Source organism: Choloepus didactylus, chromosome 9 (genome assembly GCF_015220235.1).
Source record: "Choloepus didactylus isolate mChoDid1 chromosome 9, mChoDid1.pri, whole genome shotgun sequence".
Classification (NCBI taxonomy): domain Eukaryota; kingdom Metazoa; phylum Chordata; class Mammalia; order Pilosa; family Megalonychidae; genus Choloepus; species Choloepus didactylus.
Genome location: NC_051315.1, coordinates 76,028,170 through 76,049,954, shown reverse-complemented (window position 1 = coordinate 76,049,954; position 21,785 = coordinate 76,028,170).

Below are 21,785 nucleotides of genomic sequence, written 5' to 3'. Positions count from 1 at the left end.
CCTTCTGCCCCCTCACCGCCCTCCCCTCTTTTCTTCCCTCGGATCCCTTCCCCGTCCTTTCGTCGTGCTCGGACCGGGAATGGCCAGTTCCTCCCGTCCCCGAGGGCCCAACCTCGCGCGTTCCAAGTTCTGAGCGTTGGGGGCCCCGGAAGGGGGGCGCCCTCCTGAGGAATAACCCGTCACGCGACCTCCGTTAGCCCCCCAGGGCTCCTTGCTCATGGAGGGCATGCGACCCTAGGTTTAAGGGAATTGGTAGGTCTTCGAGGCCTGGGTCTAAAAGGGCCACTGTTGAAACTTAATTTCTCTCCGAAAGCAGCATCCTTCATTTGAACTACAGTGCATAAAGCCTTGTTGGTGGGTAGCAGGTTAATTCCTCCTAGCCCCAAGATGCTATGATTGCCTTCAACAGATATCCACGAGTTATTATTATATGGTCCATGCTAGTTATGGTCCATTCAAGAGCCAGAAGCCTGGCTTTCTACATATTCCCCTTGGCACACCCCACGTCTCCACTCCTCTCCCCTGTGACACTGACCATTCCCCAGTTCCCACAAGGGTTCATTGCCCTCTTCCTGCCCTCCCCCTTCTCTTTTATCATGCATCCAGCCAATATTTAAAAAGTGCTAGCCTCCTCTGAGCCAGTCACTGTGTTGGACCTCAGGTATACAGCAGTGGGCAAAACATGGCCCCTGCCTTCAAGGCACTATTTGGACTTGAGCACTTAGGGTAGAGACTCTGACTTCTCATGAGTTTGGGCTTAACCTCATCCTTTCCTTGGTCCACTGCTCTCCTCTGTTATTTAGTAAAAATCCCTATCATGTATAAAAAACTTACTGACCCGTGTACAGAACTAAACATACCTCTTTTTCCTAACAGCAGCCTTGTCTTTAATTGCCCCTTTTTTTCAGAGTGTACAAAATAAAGAAAATTGTTATTAAGTGGTAGCCCCAGAGGCTGTGTCCCTTTTTCTTTAATTCAGTTTTATTGAGATATATTTACATATCACACAATCGTCCATGGTGTACAATCAGCGGTTCACAGTACCATCATATAGTGTGCATTCATCACCCCAATCTACTTTTTGAACATTTTCCTTATACCAGAAAAAGTAAAAATAGGAAAAAAAAAAATAAAAGTAGAAAAGAACACCCAAATCACCCCCCCCCACTCTATTGTTCATTTAGGTTTTGCCCCCATTTTTCTACTCATCCATCCATACACTGGAGAAAGAGAGTGTGATCCACAAGGCTTTCACAATCACACTGTCACCCCTTGTAAGCTACATTGTTATACAGTCATCTTCAAGAGTCATGGTTACTGGGTTGCAGTTTGATAGTTTCAGTTATTTACTTCTAGCTATTCCAATACATTAAAGCCTAAAAAGGGTTATCTATATAGTGCATAAGAGTGCCCACCAGAGTGACCTCTCAACTCCATTTGAAATCTGTCAGCCACTGAAACTTTATCTTGTTTCATTTCACATCTGCCTTTTGGTCAAGATGTCTTCAATCCCATGATGTCGGGTCCAGATTCATCCTCAGGAGTCATATCTCACATTGCCAGGGAGATTTTCACCCCTGGGAATCAGGTCCCACGTAGTGGGGAGGGCAGCGAGTACACCTGCGAGTTGGTTTAGCTAGAGAGAGAAGGCCACATCTGAGCAATGAAGAAGTACTCAGGGGGAGACTCTTAGGCACAATTATAAGCAGGTTTAGCCTCTCCTTTGCAAGGGCAAGCCCCAAGATAAGAGGACTCAGCATACCAAACTGCCAGCCCTCAGTGTTTGTGAGAACATTAGCAACAATCCAGGTGAGGAAGTCCAACACTTCCACATTTCCCCCCAGCTCCTCAGGGGGTCCCTGCATATATATTTTTATTCTCTGCCCAAATTACTTTGGGATGTGTTGCTATTTCATACTAACCTGTACAAACCTAGCGGGTCTCACTTCCTATTCAAAGTTCTATGTATAATGGGGTTTGAACAAACTGTACAAGTTAAAGTGTTTAGGAAATATAGATCCTGCACCAAATAAACATCTCTTCCCTTGGTCTCATGTGGAAGTTGAAGTTTTAAAACATTGTCAGTATCGTCCTTTACCCTTTGGCTCAATTTGCCCTAGTCCTAACCAGATCTGCTTCATTCATATTTCTAATTGAAGTCTGGACTCTTTTTCAGCTTTTTTTTTAACAGTTGCTGAATGTGCTAATACTGAGATTCATATCTGCTGAACTCTAGCTCTGAGTTTCAGTGCCACACAGATACCCGAAGTTCAAGGGATTGATCAGGTTGTACACAAAGGGATCAGCATCTCAGAATCTGAAGATAGGCATTACCATTCAGGAATAGATTTGACTGCTGTAAGAGCTTACAATCTAGGGACCATTACAGTAAGTGTTCTAAAGCTGAGCCCTAAGATTCAATTCTGAGTTTGCACATTGCAGTTATCCATATTGGTGAGGCAATATAGTGTTTGCCTTTGTTTCTGACTTAGTTCACTCAAAATGCTGTCTACAGGATCCATTCACCTTGTTGTGTGTCGCACAGCTTCACCCCTTCTCTCAGTTGCTCAGTATTCCTTTGTGTGCATACACCACAGTTGACCTTTCTGTTCACCAGTCTATGTACCCTTAGGCCACTTCCATCTATTGCAAATCATGAATACTGCCACCATATACACTGGTGTGCAAATGTCCATTCATGTCCTTGCTCTCAGATCTATCAAGTATATACCCAATAATGAGATTGCAGGACCTTATGGCACCCACATACTGAGCTTCTTGTGGAACCACCACACTGTCCTCCAGGCAGGCTATACCATTCTATTTCCCCACCAACAGTAAATAGGTAATCCCTCTTTCCATGTTTTCTCAAGCACTTGTATTCCTCTGTTTATATTTTTCCCTGCAATTTTATAGAGATATATGCACATACCACACAGTCATCTACAGTATACAATCAGTTTTCACAGTTTCATCATATAGTTGTGCATTCATCACCACAATCAGCACTTGAACATATTCATTACTTCAAAAAAATTTAAAAGAGAATAATAAAAAGAAAAAAATTAAAGTATGATACAATACAATATAATAATGTCAGACAACAACACCACTACTAAGAATCCTATATACCTCCCTTTCATCCCCCTCTCATAAACATTTGGGTACTTGATATTTTTGTTTTCCATATATATTCTTGAGATTTCTTCCAAAATGCAGTTAAGTTACTAGGAATTTGATCCTTTGGGATCTTACTTTTTTAGATTTGTTAACCAGGAATAGAATAGTGATCTGTCTAGGGTTAATTATTCCTCAGTCCTGAGACCAACGCTCCTGTGTACTCTACCCAATGCCCCATGAATCAGATTTTCCAGTACAGCTGGTTGGAACAGACACTGTTTCTAGCTCTATTGTATGCACCCAGCATTGTAATCTTGCACCCTTTTGAATGGTTCTTTCCATGGCCTCCCATGGTTTCTTCACACACATGTACTAATCAGGATGTAGAGTATACAAAAATGTCCCTCTGCACTTCTTGGGAGTTCTCAATTCTGTGACGCTCCCTTCCCCCTTGTTCTTTATCCTGTGTACTCTAACCACATTGGTCTCCCTGGGCTCTAACTTTCTCCTCAACTCAAGGAGTCAGATGGGCTCACCAGGGTTCTCCTTCCCTTGAATGCTGTGGCCTGGAAACTTAAGTCGATAAGCTGGGACAATAGCTATGCCTAACCTCTTTTATTTACTATCTTTCAGTAATCATTGTCATTCATTGCCTCATGTCCAGTGTCTTGAAAATTGTTTCATACATTTTGTACATTTTTTTAGGTGTTTCAGGTAGACAGTAAATCCACTCCCTGTTACTCTACCTTGGCTGGAAATATAACAACTTTAGTTTTGATCATCAGTGTAGAGTTTTTAATTCTTTGGCTAACAATCATCCTTCTTATTTGGGAGAAATTCTTCGTATCTGCATCTTTGTGGGCACTCAACCCAACTTTTAACTGAAACCAAAGATAGGGCACACATGTCTATATTGCATGCCCTGGCAGCAGGGTCACAGGCATATAATTTTTTTAATGAAAAGGAATCAACACAAAGATTCTTGGATAGTAAAGGACCATGAAGACCAATCAGTGACTAATTTCCGGTCACAGCACTAATGGCAACATTTTATCCAATTGCATCTGTAGCATTATATTACATTTCCTTTCCTAGCTTGCCGAGAATTCTTTGGTTCACTGTTCCTAGACTGTTCATACAAACAATGTGGTGTATGCTGAACACCTGCTTTCCTTCTGAGAGTTTGGCATTTTAATATGTGCCATGTAGAGGATGCCCACTTCATCAGTCCCCATAAAAACCTTGGGCTCTGAGTTCCAAATTGGATTCTCTGTGCAGGAATATTGCATATATTTTACTGCATTTTTCATTGCTAAAGAAAGGATCATGCTCAGTGTGTCCACTCATGGGAGGGAGAGATCACTGGAAGCCTCTGCATAGAATTCTCCAAGACTCTGCCTGTGTCTTTTTCCCTCATTGATCCAGTCATGTGTCCTCTCACATAATAAATCCTAGATGGAAGTACAACTATATGCAGAGTTCCATGGTCCTTCAAATGAATCAACAAATGTCTGGGTGATTTTGGGGACCCCAGAAACCCTGACCCAGACAATAGAATGTTTTGAGAAATCAGTTTTAATTATCAGGTTAGAGTTTGTAGTTCTTTGGCTAACAATCCCCCTCTTCTTTGGGGGAAAATCTTGCATATCTGAATCTTGGTAGGCATTTGTATTAGAATTCTCCAGAGAAACAGAACCAACAGGATAGGATATTTGAGTGTGTGTGTGTGTGGATGTGTATGTTTCTATAAGATTTATTTTAGGAATTGGCTTATGTGATTGTGGAGGCTGGCGAAGTGAAATCCATAGGTCAGACTGGCAGACTGGAATTTCTGGAAGAGTTGATGCTGAAGTCTTCTGAAATCCATCTGTAGGAGAGGCCAACAGGCTGGAAACTCAGAAAGGAGTAGATGGTGTAGTCTTGAGGCAAAATTTCTTCTTCTTTTGGGAACCTTCAGTTCTTTGCTCTTAAGGCCTTCAACTGTTTGGATGAGGCCTACCCATATTATTGAGTGTAATCTGCTTTAATTAAAGCTAGCAGATAGTAGATGCTAAATACATCTACAAAATACCTCCACAGCAACATTTAGTCTAGTGTTTGACCAAACAATTGGACACCATAAACTAGCCAAGTTGCACATAAAATTAACCATCAACCCCACTTTTAACTGGGACGAAAGATGGGACTCTGCATGTTGTTGTACTCAAGTTTATGTTTATTACAGTGAAAGGATATATTATAGGATCACGTCCTAGCTGGCATCTTCTTCCAATAGAAGGCTGTTTCATCTACATTGAAATTCTGTTAGTTTAGCCACTTTCATCAATGATCTTAGCAAGAACTTCTGGATAACTTGCTGCAGCATCTACAGCAGCACTTGTTGCTTTACCTTGCACTTTTATGTATGGAGATGTCCTCTTTCCTTAAACCTCATGAAACATCCTCTGCTAGTTTCAAACTTTTCTTCTGCTGTTCTCTCATATCTCTTAGACTTCACAAAATTGAAAAGAGTTAGGGCCTTGCTCTGGATTAGGCTTTGGCTTAAGGAAATGTTGTGGCTGGTTTGACCTCCTATCTAGACCACTAGAAGTTTGTCCGTATCAATAGTAAGGCTGCTTCGCATTGTATCATTCTTGTGTTCACTGGAATAACACTTTGTTCCAACCCAGCTCTTGAATGGCTTGGGTTGGTACAGCTCTAAGACTAAAGAACATGCCAGGCACAATGTGAGACAGTGATTTATTAGGATTTATGAACAGGAGAGAGTTCTTCCTGGTGGTGGCTGGCTGGAAAATGGAATTAGTGCTCCACAAAGATGGGGGATGCAAAGGGCACCTGATGAGTTTAGGACAAAGATATCCCATAAGGTGTGAGAACAGAGTTTCAGCAGAGTCTTGTGACAAAGGGGTCTGGAGGTTTGTTATCAACAGTGATCAGGGGATCACTGTTTTGTAATGCTTTGTTTATGATACCATCTGTACATACTTTCTTCCTTGAGGAGGTCTAATGACCTTCAACTTCTGTGCCTATCAAGCATGCTACTATGTGCTGTGGGATCTTATTCCCCATTATGGGAAAGGAGCCTGGGCTCTGGGTCCCCACAGTCCACCCCCATGCAGCAGACTATGTTGACCATAAGACAGACATTGCATCCATATTCCACAACAACAGTATAAAGACAGCAGAACACTAGGACACCCCCCCGTCCCCCACAGAGATAACAACCCTACAAAGAGATGGCACCATGGCCAAAAAAGGGAATTAAACCATTTAGACAAAGAGTCTACTGATAATTGATCAATATGATGTATGTGTTATTGCATATGACTTTAAACTTATGAAACTTGTGCAAATGATCAGGAATATATATGCAGCACTGCAGATTACTTAGGGCACAGTTACCACCCTGTGCTGCAATGAGGATACCTAAGTCCATTCTATTTTGTAAAACTAGTTTTCTAAGGTGTGTGATTTCTTCATTTAGCAAGGTTATTGCTCTTTTGGAATTATTAAGTGCTTGGGCCTTGTAATTGGCTAAAGCTGCCGCATGTTTTTCATTAATTATTGTAGCTCCACCTGTTGCAAGAATGGCTAAAGGATAATACCACAAGGGAGTGCATTTTAATCTATATTTAGTTTGAACTATTTCCCAGATACTAGGAGTATGGGATAAAGAGTCATATAAAGTAGTGCGGACATACGGCAGTCCCCATGTACAATGTGCTGTCCAGTTATGGGGTAAATAGAATCAACCATATTTCCCACAGGTCCATAGCCATCCCTTAGGGGAAGGATATGCCCCATGTTGGTTGGAGATATTTTTCCAGTGGAAAAGGCTATTGTTTTGTAGTTTAACCATAAAAGTACACAATTCGGGTGGTAGCCAGTCCATGTCATGAATTCCATCAAGTCATTCCATAAAGACAGAAGTAACATGGTTTACTGTTACAGCTTTTGCTGTCAGCCGCCATAAACCATCGTACACAGCATACCCCAATACAAGTCAGGGCTTGTTCACCTGTTCTCATACAAGGGAAGAGACGTAAGCTTCAGTCTAATTACAGGATGGTAGTTGGATTTCAGTCTTAAATGAGAAGAGTCCTTTCCAGATTTCCCAGTATGCTGAATTCTGCCAGGCCAGCAGGGTATTCCATGCAGTCCAATTTGCTGGGGCCATGGTCTAAGGAAGTCCAGTAGCCCCTGAAGATGGCAAGTCCTTGCAAACCCAACATTGGGTTCAATTGTGGATATGAGATACCACTGAAGCCCACTGTAGACAGGTGTTTGCTAGGATGCTATGGGTGAAAAGAAAGATATTTATGGGAAACAATAAGGAGTAATTCCTGCTGATTTAGCAATATACATTCTAGAGTTCCATTGGTTGATAACAAGGTACCAGGGAGAGGAACATTATGGAGAGGTTTTAAATATAAGATGTTCTCCCCCTACAAATCTTGAGAGTCCTCTACCATTACATCAGTTGTTAATCTGGGCATAAGAAGGGTCCACATGGTCATGTATAAAGTTTCTGTGGGAATAGGAGGCCCCAGATTGATGATAAGGATTTTAACAGGCATTTTCTGTATAAACTGAGGTCTAATTACAATATTTTGGGTAACTCCTATTCCCCAAGTGGGTTCCGGTTTGCTAATACTGTCATTATGCAAAATACCAGAAATGCATTGGCTTTTATAAAAAGGGTTTGTTTGGTTTCAAAGTTACAGTCTTAAGGCCATAAAGTTTCCAAGATAAGGCAGCAACAACAGGGTATCTTCACTGAAGGATGGCCATTGGCATCTGGAAAACCTCTGTTAGCTCAGAAGGCATGTGTCTGGTGTCTGCTTGCTCCTAGGTTGTGTTTCAAAATGGCATTCTCCAAAATGTTGCTCATGGAGCATTTTGTCCTCTTAGCTGCAGCTCTATTTCAGGGGTCCACAACTCCTGAGCTAAGCCAGCTAGTGTCTGGGTCTGTGCCAGAATTTTTAAAGGACTCTAGTAATTCAATTAAGAGCCTTCCTGAATGGGTAGGGCCAGATCTCCATGGAAATAATCCAATCTGAGTTATCACCTACAGTTGGGTGGGTCACATCTCCATGGAAACACTCAATCAGAAGATTCCAATCTAATCAACACTAATACCTCTGCCTTCACAAGATTGCATCAAAGAATATGGCTTTTTCTGGGGGACATAGTATATACAAACTGGCACACCAGGGATCTAGGATTCCTAACTATTGCTGCATAGGCCAGCAACAAGGTCAATTGACCTTGTTTTCTCTGTTTTGTATGGTCTGAGGCACAAGCAAGAACAAATTATTATCATTCCAACTTTTAGTCTGTAGAGGGACTGGCCCTTTAATTTGCATTCCCACTGCAAGTATCTGTTCTGCTCTTAGCATTTCAATACGAGCTGTGGCTCCAGTTCTCAGTATGAAGTGTAGGTGCATTAGGGCCTGATAAAATCTTTTAGTCCAATGCTGCAAGGACCTCTTATCATCTTTTAGCTGTTCCTTTAAGAGGCCTTTCATTCCTTCTATAAGGCCTGCACCTGTGGTGTTATAAGGTAGATGGAAAGTCTGCCTTGCATCATAGTCCATAGCCCATGCTTGGGTCATTTGTCCAGTGAAAGGGGTCCCCCAATCACTGTCTATTTGTAGAGGTATGACATACAGAGTGCTCATTCTTTCCAAAGAGCAGATGGTGGCCTGTTGGTTTGCCTTCCCTACCAGGAAATCTAACAAATGTCCTGTAGCCATGTCCACAATAGTAAAAGCATACCTCACCCCCTCTGAGAGTGGAAGGGGACTGATATAGTCCACTTACCACCAGGTCACCCAGATTTGTGACTGGCTGATGTGTTCCATCTGGTGTGGTAGCCTACATGGTTGATGCAGGGAGCATGAATGGCACTCTCTAGTGATGTCCACTAGCTGTTGGCATGTGATTGGCTGCTGGAACTGCTGAGCCAGATTCCACAGGATTTGATACCCTTTGGTGTCCACTTTTCCAATGAAGCCATTCCACTGCTTCTCTGGTTTCAGCTGTGCTTGCTCCAAACCCAGGTGAGTGCATCTGCTTCTACATTACTAGTTAACATGTTGTGAGTGTGGGCAGGGACGTGATAAACAGTTACCTTTCATTGTTAGCAGATATCCCAGATGTCTTTCCACAAGTTCTTGTCCCTAGAAGGTTGACCTATGACTGTGCATTTTTACTGCTTCCAGGTTGCCATCCAGGTTGTAAGGCCTTTGTAAACAGCCCAGCTGTCAGTACAGATAGTGCATTTCCTGGTTCATGCACTATTATCATCCACACTGCTAACTTAGTCCATTGACTGCCTTGCATAGCACCACTCTCCCATCATTAGTGTTAGTACTGGGTTGCACTGCCACAGCTGTCCATGTGGAAGGTTCTCTGCTAGCAGACCCCTGAGTGTAACAGGCAGACTCAGAAATGATATCTGTGCCTTCTATACTGAACATTTCAAGAGCTATTTCAGGTGCAGTGACTTTAGCTGTTGAATCTTCTGTATAGGACATTGTTCTGAAAATCTTATGCATTTCTTCACTCAGAAGGCTGTTATTGAAAATGCAGTGCTGAAGCAGGTAGGCTTTCCATTGGGTCAGTGTGCTTTAGTTGGGCACTGCCAGAGCATGGCTGTGCCTGTTTGGATATATTATGTCCCCCAAAAAGCCGTATTCTTTAATGCAATCTTGTGGGGGCAGACTGATTAGTCTGGTGATCATCGTGGAACCTCTGAGATATTTACATGGAGGTGTGGGCCCTGCCCATTCAAGGTGGTTCTTAATTAAATCACTGGAGTCCTATAAGAGAGCTTACAGACAGAAGGAGCTCAGAGCAGCTGAGATTTTTGGAGAGATCCCCAGAGATGCTTGGAGATGTGGAAAGCAATATGTTTGAAGATGCTAAGCTGAGAGATGAAACCCTGAGTTTGCTTCAGAGAAGCTAAGAGAGGACCCCCCAGATGCTTAGAAATTCCCTGGGAGAAAGAAGCAAGGATACACAGGAACTGAAAGAGAGGAATGAAGACATAAGCCAGAGAAATTTTGGAGAAAGCCAGTTTGAAACACAACCCAGGAGCAAAGGACCAGTAAATACCAGCCACATGCCTTCCCAGCTGACAGTGGTGTTCCAGATGCCATTGGCCATTCTTCAGTGAAGGTATCTTGTTGATGTTTTAGTCTGGACACTTCAGTGAAGGTATCCTCTTGATGCCTTAGTTTGGACACTTTTATGGCCTTAGAACTGTAACTTTGTAACCTAATAAATCCCCTTCATAAAAGCCAATCCATTTCTGGTATTTTGCATAAAGGCAGCATTAGCAAACCAGAAAAATGGCTTAGAAGCCATATCAGTTATCCACTCCTGAATAGGAATGGCAGTTTTCCAGGTGACTGGACATCTTTACATCAGCAACTCCACCTGAAGTAAGGCATTATATGCAGCACACAATGCCTTTCCAGTTGGCTGTATCTCAGTTCTGCCCCTTTCCATAATTGTGACCAAAAGCCAAAGGGCATTTGTTTAGAATGTTGCCTCTGCCACTGTCCCCACCCAAAGCCAATATCAGTGCTGGCAACATCCAATTTACAGGTCATGTCTACATCTACCCCCCATCCCCACCCCAGTGCTTGTTCCTGTGCTATTGCCCTTTTGGCCTTTTCAAAAGCAGCTTGTTTTTAGATGTCCCATTCCCAGAGATGGCCTTTCCTAGTCAAAACATGTAAAGGTTTTAACACTTGAGCTGAGGAATAAAAGTCTCCAATACCCAAACAATCTCAAGAAAGCCATTAGTTGTTTTGGTGTTTGTGGCATGGGGAAACATTGCACCTTATCGTTTACAGCAGAAGGTAAGTTTTTGTCTTACCCATCCATTCAACACCCAAGTACTTGACAGAGCAGCTGGGGCCTTGCAGTTTGTCATGATTGACTACCCATCCCCAACTCTCAAGATGAGAGAGCAATGAACCTGAGGCTTCTTTTAATTCTAAAAAAGATTTACTGGTTGTGCCAGTTTGGATGTATTATGTCCCCCAAAATGCCGTTATCTTTGATGCAATCTTGTGGGGCAGACATAACAGTATTGATTAGATTGGAATCCTTTGATCGAGTGTTTCCATAGAGATGTGACCCACACAACTGTAGGTGATAACTCTGATTAGATAATTTCCATGAAGGTGTGGCCCCACCCATTCAGTGTGGGCCTTGATTAGTTTACTAGAACCCTATATAGGTGCTCAGACAGAAGGAGCTCAGAGTTTCAGCCAAGAGACAGCAACTAAGAGTGACATTTTGGAGCAGCTGCAGCTAAGAGAGGACAAAATGCCCAAAGAGTGACATTTTGGAGAACTCCATTTTGAAATGCCACCTGGGAGCAAGCAGATGTCAGCCACATTCCTTCCAAGATAACAGAGGTTTTCCAGATGCCAATGGCCATCCTTCAGTGAAGGTATACTTGTTGATGCCATAGCTTGGACACTTTTATGATCTTAGGACTGTAACTTTGTAACCAAATACCCCCCTCTCCCATAAAAGCCAATGTGTTTCTGGTATTTTGCATAATGGCAGCATTAGCAAACTGGAACACTGGTTAACATGACATCATCATCATAGTGAAACAGAGTTACATTTGCAGGACTTTTCCACTTAGCCAAATCCTTTGCCATGAGACCATGGCAGATGGTCAGACTATGTACATAGCCTTGGGGAAGCATAGTAAAAGTCCATAGTTGGCCTCCCCAAGAGAAGGCAAATGCAGACTGGCTTGATTTTTCTAGAGAGATACTAAAGAAGGCATTAGCAATATCCAATAGAAAATGATATCAACACAATTAGGTACTAGTTTCTTGCAATAAACCAGTGTTCTGGTTTGCTAATGCTGCCCTTTTGCAAAGCACCAGAAATGGATTGCCTTTTATAAAGGGGATTTATTTGGTTACAAAGTTACAGTCTTAAGGCCATAAAGCATCCAAGGAAAGGCATCAACAAAGGGTACCTTCACAGAAGGATGGCCTTGGTGTCCGGAAACCCTCTGTTAGCTGGGAAGTGGGAAGGCATGTGGCTGGCATCTGCTCCAGAGTCCTGGTTGCAAAACGGCTTTCTCCCAGGATGTTCCTCTCTAGGCTGAAGTTCCTCAAAAATGTCACTCTCAGTTGCTCTTGGGGCGTTTGTCCTCTCTTAGCTTCTCTGGAGCAAAAGTCTGCTTTCAAAGGCCATCTCCAAAATGTCTCTGTAAGCTGCAGCTCCTCTCTCAGTTCTTGTGCATTCTTCAAAAGTGTCCCTCTTGGCTGTAGCAAGTTTGCTCCTTCTCTCTGAGCTTATATAGTGCTCCAGTAAACTAATCAAGGACCACGCTGAATGGGCAGGCCCACACCTCCATGGAAGTTATCCAGTGAAAGATCTCACCTGCAGTTGAGTGATCACATCTCTACGGAAGCATCCAATCAAAAGTCTCCAACCCAATCAACACCAATACATTTCCTGCACACACAAGACTGCATCAAAGATAATGGCATTTGGGGAGACATAATACATCCAAACCAGCACAACCAGTGATGTTCAGGACTGTGGCATATAATGATGGCGTTACCTTGTTTAACTCCTGATATTGTACTGTCATGCACCACCTTCCATCAGGCTTTTGTACTGGCCATAAAGGACTATTGAAAATGCTATGGGTGGCTATTGTTATCCCCACCTGCTCCAACTCTGATACTGGCTGAAATTTCTTGGTGCCCTCCCAGAAGTTTATATTGTTTTGTAGCCACCACACTCTGAGGTGGGGGTACTTTTACAAGGGACCATTTTGCCTGCCCCTTTAAGAATACTTTGATCACTCTATACCAGAGGCAGAATTCCCCATAGTGGTCTGCAATGTGACATTCTGTAGAAGATCAATTCCTAAAATGTATTCTGGTATAGGGGAATATATACTATATACATGTGTGTGTGTGTGGGGGGGGGCAATATACCAATTTGTAAAGTTAGAGTGTGCCGTTTTGCCTAGATTGTTTTCCCCCCAAAGCTGTCTGTAGCCAGTACTGACCCATGGAATCAGGCTACACTCCCATAGATTAAGGTATATTTGGCTCCTGTATCTACTAGTGCTAACACTTGCTGCTGGTTAGTAGGGGACCAGTAAATGGTTAATTATATATGTGGCCTCTGATCCCAGGGGTCCCTCACTATTGTTTGTACCAGGGGGTCTCATCCTCTCCCCTATGGAAGAGGGAAAGGGGCTTGCCATGCCTCTTCCAGGGCAGTGGAGGGCTCCCAGATTTGGTCTCTGGATGTTGGTTTCTTTCCTGACTTCCTTTTTCCCTCAGAGGCTTGGGAGTTCACTTTAGTAAATCTTTGGTCCTTAGGCAATTTGCTCCATACTTTTACCAGAACTGCATCACATTGCCTATCTATAGCTTCTGTCTATGTGCCTGCAGTGATGAGATCTGCCCACATCTGCTTGTAGGATACTGATTAGGGCTGTCATGCCCCCAGGGATCCTTTCCTCTTGCCTTTAGTTCTGCTCCCTTTTCCACAGCCTTTCTTACTCTCCAAGGTCAGCTATAGCTTGAGCAGCAAGCGAAATAGGCTATCTTACTAACAGATTTAGGATAGACATGAGAGGCCCATAGTAATGTTTGGGGCAGTATGCAATACCGTGGCTTTCATTCCTGTGCTAAAAGCTTCAGTGTCAGGACCTCTGAAAGCCACAGCATAAATAGCATGTTTCATTCCGAGCCCCCTTAAAACATCTTGTAGCTCCTCCATAATTTGCCAATGGGGGGCTATTGTGCAGTATATCCCCTCCATTAGGCCATGCAACCTTACGCCTGTCAACCAGCCATACCAATAAGGAGGCAGTTTTTGCATCAGCTGAGGTAGCATACATGCATTGTCATAGCAAAGGGTAGGTTGTAATAGATGCCAGTTTACTTATCTCTGCTCCAGACAGTGCTATCCCCTCTGCTCTGGTGTCCCATGACCTCAGAAGCCGATTAGGTAGGGACTTCCTAGTTTTTGTCTATACCCTAAATTGTCTAATTTAACAGCAGTATAATCTCTCATAGTAATGTGTTATTTCTGTTCAGGAAGTTGGAGTTGCTGAACCCCATGGGGTTGATCTTGTAATGCCCTCCATTTCTGTTGTATTATGGGGCACACCTGTTGGGGCTCTTCATCTTCCTCTGCTTCCCATTCTTCCTCCCCTTCCTCTTCCAAGAAGGATTCTATGGGTCCCACACTTTGGGGCCCCATCCAGAGTAAAGCTAAAATCTTCTGGACTTGAGCCCAAGGCAACTTACAGTCTTTGATTTTGGGCATATATGCATGCCAGAGTCTCTAACTGATTGTCCACTCAGAGCAGGTGGTCAGTCAGAGAGTCCTTCATTTCCACCTGGGCAGGGCTCATATCTCTTTCTAGTTTTCCTTTCCCTTATAAATGGCATGCCATAGCTTTCACTGCTTGTTCTGCCTCAGTAGCCATCTGCAAGGCTTCTAACAGGGGCCATGCTATGGCTGCTGCCATTTTGCAATCTCTTTTCTTTTTACTCAAATATATTTGTCCTACTATCTGTTGCAAAACAGCAACCCTGAGAGTTTTCATGGCATTCCCATACTCATGCAGCAGTACCCATTTGTCTAGAAGGGCCACCACCCCTCCCACATGGATGGCACAGGCCAATGTGGGATTCCCCACACAGATTCTCCCTCCCCAGGACTCATGCCTGCTATGGTTGGCAGCTCTTTGGTCTCCTGGGTGGCTCACCAATTGTTCTAACCCAGCTCTTGAAGGGCTTGGGTAGGCACAGCCCTAAGACCAAAAAATATGCTGGGCACAGAGTGAGACATGGATTTATTAGGACTTACTAACAAGAAGAGAATTCTTCCTGGTAGTAATTGGCTGGAAAATGGAATTAGTGCTCCACAATGGTGGAGGATGCATAGGGCACCTGATAAGTTTAGGACAAAGACATTCCATAGAGTATAAGAACAGAGTTTCAGCAGAGTGTCATGACACAGGGGTCTGTTTGTTAGCAACAGGGATCAGGGGAGGGGAGTTTTATTGTTTTGTTTACTATACTGTCTGTAAATACTTTCTTCCTTGAGGTGGTATAATGACCTTCAACTTCTGTCCCTGTCAAGCAGGCTGCTTCATGCTGTGGGGCCTAATTCCCCATTAGGGAATGTGTCCTACATACTTTTAATTTGTTTGAAGAACTTCTGCTTTGCTTGGCTTTTTGGCACAGAGACATAGCTTTTGATCTGTCTTGGCTTCCCACATGCCTTCCTCACTTAACTTAGTTATTTTTAGCTTTTGACTTAAAGTGAGAGATGTGAGATTCTTCCATTCACTTGAACACTTAAAGGCCATTTTAGGGTTATTATTTGGCCTAATTTCAATATTTTGTGTCTCAAAGAATAGGAAGGCCCAGGGAGGGGGAGAGAACTGGGGAAACAACTGATTGATAGAGCAGTCAGAACAAATACAATGTATATTGATTAAATTTTCTGTCTTATATGGGCTTGGTTTGTGGTGCCCCAAAACAATTACACAAGTAACATCAAAGATCATTGATCACAGATCACCAGAACAGATATAATAAAATGAAAAAGTTTTAAATATTGCAAGAATTACCAAAATGTGATACAGACTTGAATTGAAGTGATACAGACTTGAATTGAAGTCATGCTGTGGGAAAAACTCACTGTTAGCCTTGCTCAGCACTGTGTTGCCACAAACCTTCAATTTGTATACAATATCTGAGAAACACAATAAAGCAAAGAATAATGAAATAAGATATACCTAGACTAGTTCTTCATTTATCCATGATCACACTTTTTAAATGATCTCTCCATTTCCCAATCCTTTAACTTACACTTCAGTTTTCCTTTGTTGTGCAGATTGCTACATGTTTTTAACTTCCCTCATTTTATCTCCAATTATTCCCATTTAGAAATTCATCTTATTGTCCCATGGAATGCTTTGGATAACACTCTTCTTGGTCTAATACAGCCTTTGATATGCCCCTCCTAACCCCTTCTTCCAAGGAACACATTTGTGAACAGCCAATATTCTCCTTTTGGGCAGTACAGTGCACAGGTTAGCTTTCAATTCATGTTGTTTAGTGTACATATAATAGATGGATTTATTTCATGTATTATTTATTAATAGATTTCTTTCTATTTTTTACTTTTAAAATTCTGGATCTAAGGAAGTGCATGCTTTTTCCAAGATTCTAAGGCATGGAAGAGTAATGCCAGTACTACATTGGACTTTACATGAGAAAGGTGTAAAATTCATTTTATTAAAGTACTTTAAATTTGGGATTTATTTTATGTTATTTTATAGACTAGGTTATTCTGTTTAATAAAGGATGACTGGCTGCTTTTTCATAATTCAGGTCACTACTTAAATGCTTCCTCATCAGCTCTACCTCCAGAGATCCTCTCTATGACATTATCCTTTTCATTTATTTATTTTTATCATCGAGTATATTACTATCTGGAATTATCTTGTTTATTTCGGTTTTCTTGACTATCTCATTGCAATAAAATAAAAACTAGGGAAGAGGTTTTTCTCAGTCTTATTCAATGATTGCTTCAATAACCAAAACAGTGCTTAGTAATTATTAGATAGAAAATACTTACTAGTAGGTGTTCAATAAATACCACTGCAGTAAATGACTGAATATTTGAATCAGTTATTTTTTTTTCTTGGTCACTGCCTAAATGGACATTGCCAGTGCTTACTTCTGAGACTCTCCTTTTTAATGTACCCATTTCTCAGCAATGATCCTTCTAATTGACACTGTTCCTTTTTAGATAGCACCCCATGTTTTTAACCCCCTAAATCATTGTTTACTGTTAAGAAAATAAGCCATAGAATTATGAAAAAGTGTATTGTGGTTTGTGATACCTCTCTTTCCCTCATTTATTTATTTATTTACTAAATATGTGCACCATTATATTTGCAGGTAATAACTTTGTTGTATATATATTTTTTACTACAACAGAAGATTCAGTTGTGATTATACAGACTTCATACACTGATGCTTATAAAACCTATCAGTAATGCCAGAGTGTTCAGGGATTATTGATTTCCATAAAGTTGTAGTTATTTTTGTTTAATTGAGAGTCAGAAACTGCTATTAAATTGTTGTTATATAACAGGGCAAAGGTAACCCTTGCGTATTAGGCCCTGTGGCTCTGATTTTGTTTATTTCTTCATTCATAGCAGACTGTGACCCTTAACCCAAAACCTGCTAGCACCAAACTTAAATTCATACATGGCCATTGCTTTAAATGTAATCCAAATAAGCATATTTTTAGCTACTTACAGTGTGCCTACTTTGAATAACTCATGAAATGGTATCCAACATCTACTAGTCATAGAGAAGATAAACCCTGTATCTATAAAAGACCTCAAATGGCTACTCCAGAGCTCTCTGACCTAGGGATTCCTCACCTTACTGCTGAACTATATCAACTAGGTACATAAACTCCCTCTCTGACTTCTCCTTCTCCAAGAAATTCCCTGCCTTGCTTCCACACATAGTAGTGAAAGACCTCTTATGTCTACTGTGTGTTGACTTTCCCCTGCTGAAAAGTACTTCCCATATTATGCAACCTTGTCCAAGCACCTCCCAAATAAAGCTTGTTTTGTGTTACTGCCATTTTGTGTTACTGTCTCTTTTTTGATCAAAAAATCCTCAAATTCACTACAATTGTAAAATTAATTTAGTGAATCAAGATCAATATTTTTTCAAGATAAAACAATAAATAAGAATAGAATATATTATCTGTCACACTCAGGAAGAGTATTATTTTATGAAAATCTGTTTCAATTATATGTTCATAATTCATATTTTGCTTATGTAAAATGTAATATATGTAATATGTGAATGTGTAATATGTGTATGTATTATGAGTTTAAGGAAGGAAAATTTGAAAGTGACACATGATGGATTTGACTGTTTATATTTCAGTAAAGGATTCTAAAATATTAAAAACCTTTCAGAATTCACAATATTAGAACATAAAATACTGTTGGACATCATTTAATTAACGCTTTTATGTTACAAATAAGGATACAGGGGCTCTGTAAAATAAAGTTGTCTTCCAAAATTATAAATTAGTTTTTTGGGAGATATAAGGTTGGAACTCAAGTCTTCTATCAATTTTTCATTAAATCATAGAGCTTTAAGGAATAGAATACCTTATGCTCTCCAAGCATGTAACTTTAACTTTGAGTCTGTTCTATTCATTAGACTGAAAAAGACATGGAGTTCAGTTTAATTTTTTTCAATAAACAACTTTGTTACATTAAGTGCAATCACCACAAAAATGTTCTTTTCAAATTTTATTTGAAGATTAAACATTCATTTTCCTTAAAATGCTTCTATTGTGTTATATACTTTCTTTAGTATTTTTATCCTATAACATTGACTTAAGAGAAATATGTGTTTTAGTTGCCATGGAATAATTGTTATCCTTTCATATTGTTGGTATTTTAACTATTCTAAGTGTTCAGAACAAGTGGCAGTTAAAAAATATTTCTATATCTTTATCTTCTTCTGCCAGCTGGTTATTGATTTTAACATTTATCAATTATTTTTGTTTGTTTTATTGTTTTTCTTTCCCTCTAATTAGAGAACAGCCTGAGAAAAGCTTTATCTTTAGGATGGTTTCAAAAGTAATGAAGACGGAAATAAAAAAGACCTTGGCAGACATCCTGGAGCAAAACTCCCTCAATCCTTTTCTCCCTTGTTTGAGGATTTTCTGACTGAATTCTACCTTATCTGATATTAGGAATACATTCCTATTATAGTGTTTGCATATATTTGTCATGACAATACCTTTCTCTATTTTAAATCCTGAATCAGTTTGTTTCAGGTAAAACTTTTACATGCAGAAAATAGTTGGGTTTGGCTTTGTAAGACGATTGGACAACCTGTTTTTTTTTTTTTTTTTTTCTCATTTAATAGATTAACCCATTTTCACTATTATCTCTTCATAGCATGAATGATATGTGTGTTCTATTCAAATTATTTTATGCTATATGTGCAAAGTTTCTTTATGTGACCTCTCCTTCTTTCTCTCTCTCCCTGTCTTCCCTTTCTTTATTTTGTTACTATCTTTTGGAATTTGGAAATTTTTATTCCAGTATTTGCCTTCATAATTATATATCTGTTTTTTTTTCTTTATTAGAGATGTTGTTGGTTTACAGAAAAAATATGCATAAATACAGGATTCCCATATACCACCCCACCACCAACACCTTGTATTGGTGTGGAACATTTGTTACAATTGATGATACCACCTTTTTAAAATTGTACTATTAATTAAAGCTCATAGTTAAACTTAGGGTTCACTGTTTGTGTAGTGTAGTTCCTTGGATTTTTTTTTTAAATTTTCATTCTGTTACCATATATGCAATTTAATGTTTCCCCTTTTAGTCATATACAGATATATATTTCACTGCTGTTAATTGCATTCACAATGTTGTGCTACCATCACCACCATCCATTACCAGAACACTTCCATCATTGCAAATAAGAACCTTGTACATTTTAAGCATCACTTCCCATTCCCTATTCCCACCCCAGCCCCTGGTAGCCTATTTCTAGATTCTGACTGTATGTGTTTGATTGTTCTAAGTGTTTCAAAACAGTAGGATCATATAATATTTGTCTTATTGTGTGTTGCTTATTTCATTCATTTAGGGTTTTCATTCATTTAGGGTTTTCATTTCATTTAGGGTTCATCCATGTAGTTGCAGGACTTCATTCCTTTTTATAGCTGAGTAATATTCCATTGTATGTGTATAACACATTTATTCATTCATTCACCTGTTGAGGGCACTTAGGTTGCTTCCACCTTTTGGAAATTGTGAATAATGCTGCTATGAACATCAGTGTGCAACTAGCTATCTGTTTAAGTTCCTGCTTTCAATTCTTTGGGGTATACACCTAGCAGTGGGACTGCTGGATCATATGGTAGTTCTTTACTTAGCCTCCTGAGGAACTTCCAAACTGCCCTCCACAGCAGCTACACCATTTTACACTGCACCACAATGAATAAGTGTTCCTATTTCTCTGCATACGCTCCAAAACGTTTTATTTTTTGTTATTTTCATAGCAGTTATTCTAATGCATTTGAAATGGTACCTCATTGTGGTTTTGATTTGCATTTCCTGATGGCTAATGATGTAGAGCATCATTTCATGTGCTTTCCGGTCATTTGTATATCTTCTTTGGAGAGATGTCTACTCAGGTCTTTTGCCCACTTTTAAATTGAATTGTATGTCTTTTTCTTGATAAGTTGAAGAATTTCTTTATATGTTCTGCATATTAATTCATTATCAGATATGTGGTTTCCAAACATTTTCTCCCATGTGTAGGCTGTCATTTCTCCCATTTTGTAGGTTGTCACTGTATATCACATCATTTCATGATAAAGTCCTTTGAAGTGAAAAAGTTTTTAATTTTGATGAGGTCCCATTTATCTAGTTTTTTCTTTTATATTAGTTGTGTTTTGGTTGTAAAGTCTAAGAAACCATTGCCTAAAGCACAGGATACTGAAGATGCATCCCTGTGTTTCCTTCTAGGAGTTTGATAATTCTAGCTTTTATATAAAGTCTTTGATCCATTTTGATTTCATTTGACTTTTGTATATGGTATGAGATGGGGTACTCTTTTTTTTTTTCCCCCCAAATGGAGAGCCAGCTTTTCCAAGACCATTTGTTGACAAAAGTATTCTTTCCCAATAAGTTGGCCATAAATGTGAGGGTTGAGGGTTGATTTCTGAGCTCTCAGTTCTATTCCATTGACCTATATGTCTGTCCTTGTGCTAGTACTATGCTGTTTGATTACTGTGGCCTTGTAATAAGTTTTAAGATTGGGAAGTGCGAGTCCTCCAACTTCAGTCCTTTATTTCAAAATGGATTTTGCTATTCAGGGCACTTTACCCTTCCATATAAAGTTGTTGATTGGCCTTTCCATTTTTGCAAAGAAGACTGCTGGAATTTTGCTTGGGATTGCACTGAATCTGTAACTTGCTTTGTAAAGCATTGACATCTTAACAATATTTTGTCTTTCAGTCTATGAACATAGAATATTCTTCCATTTATTTAGGTCTTTAATTTCTTTTAGCAATGTTTTGTGGATTTCTGTGTGCAAGTTCTTTATATCCTTAGTTAGATTTATTCCTAGATATTTGATTCTTTTAGTTGCTACTATGAGTGGAATTTTTTTGATTGGTTTCTTCTTCCAATTGTTCATTGCTACATATAAAAACAATTCTGATTTGGGGGTGGCGATCTTGTAAATCACCACTTTGCCAAATTCATTTATTAGATCTAGGAACTTTGTTTTGTATTTTTTAGGATTATCTGTTTATGGGATCATATCATCTGCAAATAGGGAAAGCCTTACTTATTCCTTTCCAATTTGTATGCATTTTACTTCTTTTTCTTGCCTAATTGCTCTGGCAAGAACCTGCAGAGAAATGTTGAAGAACAGTGTGACAATAGGCATCTTTGTCTTGTTACTGATCTTAGAGGGAATGCTTTCAGTCTTTCACCATTAAGTAGAATGTTAGTTATGAGATTTTCATATATGCTCTTTATACTGTTGAGGAAGTTTCCA